This window comes from Sinocyclocheilus grahami, unplaced genomic scaffold (assembly GCF_001515645.1).
Source record: "Sinocyclocheilus grahami isolate Dianchi unplaced genomic scaffold, SAMN03320097.WGS_v1.1 scaffold1116.1, whole genome shotgun sequence".
In the NCBI taxonomy this organism is placed as follows: domain Eukaryota; kingdom Metazoa; phylum Chordata; class Actinopteri; order Cypriniformes; family Cyprinidae; genus Sinocyclocheilus; species Sinocyclocheilus grahami.
This window is the reverse complement of record NW_015506295.1, coordinates 179,267-188,615: the sequence shown is the minus strand read 5'-3', so window position 1 is coordinate 188,615 and position 9,349 is coordinate 179,267. Positions and strand designations below refer to the sequence as shown.

The 9,349-nt window shown below is 42.0% G+C and overlaps 1 long non-coding RNA gene across 1 annotated transcript; it reads left to right on the top strand.

Moving 5' to 3' along the window:
- The first annotated feature begins 991 nt into the window (after positions 1-991).
- LOC107566944 (uncharacterized) lies at positions 992-5,529 on the top strand. Its single transcript, XR_001606572.1, has 4 exons — positions 992-1,123; positions 2,851-2,855; positions 2,964-2,967; positions 5,520-5,529. It is a non-coding gene; the product is annotated as an uncharacterized lncRNA (long non-coding RNA).
- Positions 5,530-9,349: the final 3,820 nt, after the last annotated feature.

The following is a 9,349-nucleotide window of genomic DNA, read 5'->3' as shown; positions in this document are numbered from 1 at the left end:
ATAACAGATCCTATTGCATACAAAGGTGCTGAAAGATTTCATCTAATAATAATTTCTATGTTGTTCCATGAAAGTGTACAAATGTGGATGTAATATTGTTGGTGCAGCCCGAAACCTGAGATGGAGGACTGAGTCAACATTGTCTCTTATTCCCAGATGCAGTGAGTTTGAAGACTGCAGAAACGGCTCATTGAAGCAGACATCCATCACATCCTCAGCAGTTCCTCAGTGGAAAGGTAACATGTTTTAACTGAGAACGACCTCTACTGACCTCACTCCATATAAAACACTGACATTTGCTACAGTGGATTGTATTGAATAGCTAGAGGGTGTGTGATTACATTTCAATATAAACAAACTCATTGAAAACATTGTACTATACAATATCCTTTGAAAAAGGAAACCTGTGTGAACTTGAACCTGTAACTGGCTTAATACATCATGGTAAAGAAAATCACAGTGACACCAGATGACTGAAGGCATTGCAAAAATGGATCAGAGAAGTGAATCTGAGAAAAGGTGCTGCAAGAGTTTTTATTTTTATTTTACAAATGACACTTGCTTTGATATCGAATGCAATGACATTCATATTAATTGTGATTTAAATGTCTAAAAAGGCTACTGTCACAGGTTGCTAATGTGAGGAGCACGGAGCGAGGAACGAGGAGATGCAGAGTCCAATTCAAACATACAGTATTTAATAATGTCCAAGAAAACAGGAAAACACACGTAGCAAATACAGACATGAACAATTCCAGACAAAGAAACTCAGGAGAATACAGGGCTTAAATGGAGTGGAGACAAAAGGGATAATGAAACATAACAGGTGAACAGAATGAACGGTGATTAACTAATAACAAGAACAGGAAACAGGAATCAAACCAAATAAGGACAAACAGGAACTAAACGGGAACATATTATATGCCCCCCCAAAAAAGATTTCTTGGTGAAAATAAGGAATTCTGGGGGGCACTCTGAAAGTGCAGGGCTGGCTAACTCGGGGGAATCAGGAGATGAAGGAGGGCTGGACGGGATCAGCGGAGATAAAGGAGACTCAGGGGACGATGGAGAGCTGGACGGGACCAGCGGAGACGAAGGAGAACTTTCTGGAGTGGATTCTGGGGTGAGGATAGGAGCCGAGAACTCTGGAGGTAGCACCATGTCCAAGAGCACCGAGTCAGCAGCGGCCGGCGGGCTTGACGATGTCTGGGAGGTCCATTGGGCAATGGTAATTAGCCCCGATCCAGAACAGCGAGTTGAGCGTCGAGTCATCCAGCGCCGTTTTCGTGTCGATCCCGCAGAACTCCCATGCATATTCCACAAAGCGGAGATCTCTGCGGGCTAGGGCTGAGAAGCGAGCGGCTATCTCCATGCCGCGGGACGAACACAAGGGAAAACTAAAAACGGGAAAAAACACGGGGAGGAGAGGCACCGCTCACTTTTATCGGTCTGGAATTCTGTCACGGGTTGCTACTGTGAGGAGCACGGAGCGAGGAACGAGGAGACGCAGAGTCCAATTCAAACATACAGTATTTAATAATGTCCAAGAAAACAGGAAAACACACGTAGCAAATGTAGACATGAACAATTCCAGACAAAGAAACTCAGGAGAATACAGGGCTTAAATGGAGTGGAGACAAAAGGGATAATGAAACATAACAGGTGAACAGAATGAACAGATGATTAACTAATAACAAGAACAGGAAACAGGAATCAAACCAAATTAGGACAAACAGGAACTAAACAGGAACATACACGTGACAGCTACGGCTTACAAAACATCTTGTTAATGTATTTGCAGTTTCAGAAGAATAGACAGAGAAACAAAGAGCAGAGCAAAAGTCAATCTGAAATTGCTCACTATACCCTCGTCATTCACTATTCCCTAAATTAGGCCACTAATACAGTTCATTTGAAGGAGTGAATGAAAACTCATCGGACACTGAGTGCACCGGAAGGACTGCCTCTTTTGCAGTTTGTGCTTATTGTTTAATAATCATTTGAAACTGGCAAACTGGCAGCACCAATAGTAAGATGAAAGGATTTATCTTGAACTCTGTCTTGGAAATGATGTATAAATATTTTAAATTAAATGGGTTTTTTTTCATTAAACAATTTAATAATCAATTTACAATGAATTTATACCTGTAGTGTATTGGATTATGCTGTACGCCTTGGATGAGTGCTTTGTAAAATGGATGGATAAATGATTCTGCTACAGGCGCCATCTTCTGGCGAGACACGGTGCATGACTCTCACAGTGCATTATGGGTATTCTCTAGCCGTTGAGCATGCATCAGTTGTACACTCGTTATTGCTGTGCATTGTGTGATTGAATAAGTGCACTCAATAATGTCCACTAAGGTTTTGGACACCACTAAAAATGCCTGTCCTCAAATAGTACCCTATTTAAGCGTATGGGGGAGATTTCAGACATAGGGCAGGAGTTAAAACCACTTGTCATTTCTGTCAGCTGTGAATAGAAGTGAGATGCTGTTGCTCTATCAAATTTTACTTTCCATTCCAAAACATTTGACATTTTTGATCACTTGAGAAAAGACACACAATTTGACATTTTCTACTACTACAAGTAGTTCAGTTTGTACAGACAGATAATTTATTAGGTTGCGGTTGTCAGGAAACACACACTGAACAGAGATTAAATGAATCCAGGCACAGCTTTATTGGACACAGGGCAGGACCGAGAGAGTCCAGGGGCCTCATTTATAACTGTTGCGTATGCACAAAACCTGCCCCGAAAGAGGTGTTTGCCACTTCCTATGCAAAAGGTGGGATTTATAAGTCAAGTCAAGTCACCTTTATTTACATATAGCGCTTTTAACAATACAGATTGTGTCAAAGCAACTGTACAGTATTAAATAGGAAAATAGTGTGTCAATAATGCAAAATGATAATAGTAAACACTCAATTTTCAGTTAAAGGCAGTTCATCATTGAATTCAGTGATGTCATCATCCAGCTCAGTTCAGTTTAAATAGTATCTGTGCAATCAAGTTGATGATATCGCTGGATATTAAGTGTCCCCAACTAAGCAAGCCATAGGCGACAGCGGCAAGGAACCAAAATTCCATCGGTGACAGAATGGAGAAAAAAACCTTGGGAGAAACCAGGCTCAGTCGGGGGGCCAGTTGTCCTCTGACCAGATGAAACCAGCAGATCAATTCCAGTCTGCAGCAATGTCACATTGTGCAGAGGACTGCACAACCTGTGGTCTTGTCCCGGTGGCCGTCTTGGAGACAAGGTCTTCACTGGGGATCTGTCTCTGGGGCTCATCTAGTTGTCCTGATCTCCGCTGACATTCAGGGCTCTAGAGGTCCTCTCTAGGTGCTGATCCACCATCTGGGCTGGATACGGACTGGATCTGGTGGCTACGGTGACCTCGGAATAAGAAAGAAACAGACTAATATTAGCGTAGATGCCATTCTTCTAACAATGTAGCAAGTACATTGGGTGTTATGGGGAGTGTTCCCGGTTCTGGTTGTCCTATTTAATGCAGCCTAAAAATCCTTTAACGGATTTGAATATTAGAAATGTGTTAGTGTGTTACGTGAGATGGGTCTTTAATCTAGATTTAAACTGACAGAGTGTGTCTGCCTCCTGAAAAATATTAGGTAGGTTATTCCAGAGTTTGGGCGCTAAATAGGAAAAGGATCTGCCGCCCGCAGTTTATTTAGATTTTCTAGGCATTATCAAATTGCCAGAGTTTTGAGAATGGAGCGGACGTGGAGGACTATAATGCAATAAGAGCTTGTTCAAATACTGAGGTGCTAAACCACTCAGGGCTTTATAAGTAATTAGCAGGATTTTAAAATCTAAACGATGTTTAATAGGGAGCCAGTGCAGTGTTGACAGAACCGGGCTAATATGGTCATACTTCCTGGTTCTAGTAAGAACTCTAGCTGCTGCTAGATTTACACATACAAAAAAAAATCAAATTCCTCTCTGCATTTCTCCTCTTCTATATCTTGTTTCCTAATATGGTTATCTAATAAACCTGGTACTGCATATTACAAATATTATTGGCTTTTTGAGGAATTGTGTTTGACTCCTTTCTGTGTGACACTGGCTGCTTCAGTTTTGTGAGATATTAATGTTAGGATGACTAGAATAAAGTTTGGCTCTCGAGGCATGGGAAGCTTCTGCAGAAGGGTTTTCAAAGAGGCTTAAAGATGATAGTGTTTTTTAGAGCCAGTAGTCTCATGCAGTGCAGTGCAGTTGGACTTCGGGTGACCAGACTTTGAATACCGGCTCATGGTCCTTTCTGATCCTGTCCCCGTTCTCTCTCCCATTTCACCTCCTGTCCACTCTCTTACTATATTATCTGAGAAAGGAGTGGCTTAACAAGAGGAATACGACAACTGTAGCCAAATTCCTTGACACGTCTGTGTGTGGTGGCTCTTGATGCCTTGACCCCAGCCTCAGTCCATTCCTTGTGAAGTTCACTCAAATTCTTGAATCGATTTTGCTTGACAATCCTCATAAGGCTGCAGTTCTCTCGGTTGGTTGTGCATCTTTTTCTTCCACACTTTTTCCTTCCACTCAACTTTCTGTTAACATGCTTGGATACAGCACTCTGTGAACAGCCAGCTTCTTTGGCAATGAATGTTTGTGGCTTACCCTCCTTGTGAAGGGTGTCAATGATTGTCTTCTGGACAACTGTGAGATCAGCAGTCTTCCCCATGATTGTGTAGCCGTAGTGAACCAAACTGAGAGACCATTTTGAAGGCTCAGGAAACCATTGCAGGTGTTTTGAGTTGATTAACTGATTGGCATGTCACCATATTCTAATTTGTTGAGATAGTGAATTGGTGGGTTTTTGTTAAATGTGAGCCAAAATCATCACAATTGAAAGAACCAAAGACTTAAACTACTGCAGTCTGTGTGCATTGAATTTATTTAATACACGAGTTACTGAAATAAATGAACTTTTCCACGACATTCTAATTTATTGAGATGCACCTGTATATATGTATGTGAGTCATGCAGCTTTTGTCTTCTCCAGATGTTGACTGATGGACTGGAGTGGTGTGGATTACTTGTGGATTATTGTGATGTTTTTATAAGCTGTTTGGACTCTCATTCTGACGGCACCCATTCACTGCAGAGCATCCATTGCTGAGACACTGATGCAATGCTACATTTCTACAAACCTGATGAAGAAACAAACTCATCCTAATCTGGGACGGCCTGAGGATGAGCACATTTTTAGCACATTTTCATTTTTGATTAACTATTCCTTTAACAAAACTCCTCACTGAACAACTTTATGATAAGTATGTATTTTCAATAGTGTGTAGGTCTGATACTTTTACTATGAATTTTCAAATTAAAATCTGGTTTCAAAATGCAGTAAAGTTGAGTTGTTTGGCTAAGGTACTTGGCTGTGTTAATTGTTTTGAGAGAAATTATGTTATTTTGTGTAAAATTGGTTGAGGAAAAACTATAATATGGTGTTTCTGTTCTCATGAAAATGCTTATCTCCACAAATCAGACACTAAGGTCTACTCTTGATGGCATTCATAGAAGAGAAGAACAAAGAAGAGAAACATGGAAGAAGAAGAAAAAACAAGTGGGTAAACAAGTGACTTAAAATGCATTTTAAACAAACTCAACAATACCCAAACTATAGCACTGGACTGACAGAGATCATAAAATCCAGTCAAACCTTACTGAAGTCACACAGGAACTCGAGGGAAAGGTCATGAAATGCTCAGTTTCAGAATCCTGCTTCAGTCCTTTCAGTGCTCGCTGACATGTAAAATGAAACTGAAACTTTATGTAGCAGTTAGCCAGTTGCTGGGCACTTGTTCCTGTATTTGAACTGGTGTAGTGTAAAATCAAAGATGACAGTCATGAGTTCATTTCTCAGGGAACACACACGTGCACATGTACTGTACTGCATGCCTTGGATGCATTATTAGTTGTTTTGGATGAAATGTGTGAATAGATACATGTGATGTGTTGTAGTAGGTTATGAGTGCACTGGAGGACTGTTCATCATGCTGAAACAGTGAGTGTGTAAACCGAGCTGCTCTAGAATTTCCTTATTCCTCAAAAATGAAACTTAAGTGGTGCTATGCAGCAGCAAACATATTCTTCCCTTTTCAGTAAACACCAGCATGACATCTGTGGAAATTTGCAAAACTGTGGTTTATAAGTGAAAGCCTGACCTGTGAAGTGATTGCAAACTGAAGCATATATAAGTAAGACCCCCTGCTCCCTTTGTCAGAGCTCTGCATCTGACTAATAGACTGGAACATGAGCAGTTTCAAAGTAATCCTTTTAATCAGTGAGTATATATCCATAAAGAGATTTCTATTTTATATATATATATATATATATATATATATCCATCCTAGTTACAATAAATTAGTTAGAGAACTTGCAATTCAAGAATTGTATGTATCTTGTCTTTCCTAGGCATCAGCACACAATGTTTGATGTGTGCAGCCACTGTGAATGTGAGCGTCCAGCTGGAGCAGAATGTTACTCTGCCCTGTTACATTAACTCCAGCTCTGAGATGGCATGGTATCGACTGAGCGCTGAGAAGATTGTTTTACTCATATCTGCAGCAAGAGGAAACCTTCAAAAAAAAGATTTCATTACTTACCATAATGAGGATCGAAGTCACTTTCGGCTGGAAGCAGACAGGAGGCTTGACTCCGTCAGCCTAGCCATCATTGGGGTCAGAGAGTCGGATCTGGGGCTGTACTACTGTGCTCTTGGCATCAGTGCGAAGACAATGCATTTTGGTACTGCTGTCAGACTTGCATTTGCAGGTTAGTGCTCTTCAGATCGGCCAAAACATCATAACAATCAACATCACAATTCAAATGTATTTGTATAGTGCTTTTCACAATACACATTGTTTTAAAGTAGCTTTACAGAAAAGGCATGTGTCTACATTACAATTTAGAGTGATCTGTTATCAGAAGTGAATGTGTCCAAGTAATGTTCATTTCACAAATGAAGAGTTCAAGATAATAGAATCATACAAGAATCATACAAAAACTATATTTGTGACTTTTATCTGATCTAACTGGGAACAAGGATATGAGATTTGTTATGTGAATGCTTGGCTGAAGAGATTTGTCTTTAATCTAGATTTAAACAGAGAGAGTGTGTTTGAGCCCCGGACATTATCAGGAAGGCTATTCCAGAGTTTGGGAGCCAGATGGGAAAATGATCTCCCTCCTTTAGTGGACTTACACTGAACAAATTTATAAACGCAACACTTTTGTTTTTGCCCCCATTTTTCATGAGCTAAACTCAAAGATCTAAGACTTTTTCTATGTACAAAAAAGGCCTATTTCTCTCAAATATTGTTCACAAATCTGTCTAAATCTGTGTTAGTGAGCACTTCTCCTTTGCCGAGATAATCCATCCACCTCACAGGTGTGGCATATCAAGATGCTGATTAGACAGCATGATTATTGCACAGGTGTGCCTTAAGCTGGCCACAATAAAAGGCCACTCTAAAATGTGCAGTTTTACTGTATTGGGGGGTCCGAAAACCAGTCAGTATCTGGTGTGACCACCATTTGCCTCACGCAGTGCAACACATCTCCTTCGCATAGAGTTGATCAGGTTGTTGATTGTGGCCTGTGGAATGTTGGTCCACTCCTCTTCAATGGCTGTGCGAAGTTGCTGGATATTGGCAGGAACTGGAACACGCTGTCGTATACGCCGATCCAGAGCATCCCAAACATGCTCAATGGGTGACATGTCTGGTGAGTATGCTGGCCATGCAAGAACTGGGATGATTTCAGCTTCCAGGAATTGTGTACAGATCCTTGCAACATGGGGCCGTGCATTATCATGCTGCAACATGAGGTGATGGTCGTGGATGAATGGCCCAACAATGGGCCTCAGGATCTCGTCACGGTATCTCTGTGCATTCAAAATGCCATCAATAAAATGCCCCTATGTTCGTTGTCCTTAACATCCGCCTGCCCATACCATTCCCCCACTGCCACCATGGGCCACTCGATCCACAACGCTGACATCAGAAAACCGCTCACATACGCCATACACGCTGTCTGCCATCTGCCCTGTACAGTGAAAACCGGGATTCATCCGTGAAGAGAACACCTCTTCAAAGTGCCAGATGCCATCGAATGTGAGCATTTGCCCACTCAAGTCGGTTACGACGACGAACTGCAGTCAGTCGAGACCCGGATGAGGACGACGAGCATGCCGATGAGCTTCCCTGAGACGGTTTCTGACAGTTTGTGCAGAAATTCTTTGGTTATGCAAACCGATTGTTGCAGCAGCTGTCCGGGTGGCTGGTCTCAGATGATCTTGGAGGTGAAGATGCTGGATGTGGAGGTCTTGGGCTGGTGTGGTTACACGTGGTCTGCAGTTGTGAGGCTGGTTGGATGTACTGCCAAATTCTCTGAAATGCCTTTGGAGACGGCTTATGGTAGAGAAATGAACATTCAATTTACGGGCAACAGCTCTGGTGGACATTCCTGTCATGCCAATTGCACGCTCCCTCAAAACTTGCAACATCTGTGGCATTGTGCCGTGTGATAAAACTGCACATTTTAGAGTGGCCTTAGGCTGGCCACATTTTATTGTGGCCAGCCTAAGGCACACCTGTGCAATAATCATGCTGTCTAATCAGCATCTTGATATGCCACAACTGTGAGGCGGATGGATTATCTCGGGCAAAGGAGAAGTGCTCACTAACACAGATTTAGACAGATTTGTGAACAATATTTGAGAGAAATAGGCCTTTTGTGTACATAGAAAAAGTCTTAGATCTTTGAGTTCAGCTCATGAAAAATGGGGGCAAAAACAAAAGTGTTGCGTTTATAATTTTGTTCAGTATAGATATCCTAGGCACTACTAAAAGTCCAGAGTTTCGGGACCTTAAAGAGCATGATGGATTATAGGGCATAAGAAGATCAGTTAAATATACAGGAGCTAAACCATTTAGTGTCAGGGAAAAACACAGATTAAATTTGCAGGTTCAACTCAAATTTATTTGAAACACAAAACTCGGCTGGGACTGCAGACCAGAAGTCGTAATTCAGGGCAGTGATTAGAGACAGGAAGAGGGGAACAGTCCAAATGAGCCTCCAGTCACTCCATGAGGCAGAGAGGGTAAGGCGTAGGGAGATCAGCGCACACAGTCCCAGCGTCAGAGTGGAGAGGGAACCGCACACAGAGTCCAAGCGTCGGTACTGACGCAATGTCAGGGCAGAGAGTTCCTTGTAGAGTGCACCGAGAGGGGCAGGAGAGGAGAGGCCGCGAAGCGCGATTCTGGTAATGCCAGGGCAGGAACTGGGGAACAGAAAACTGGTGAAACAAGAGGCAGAGAGCG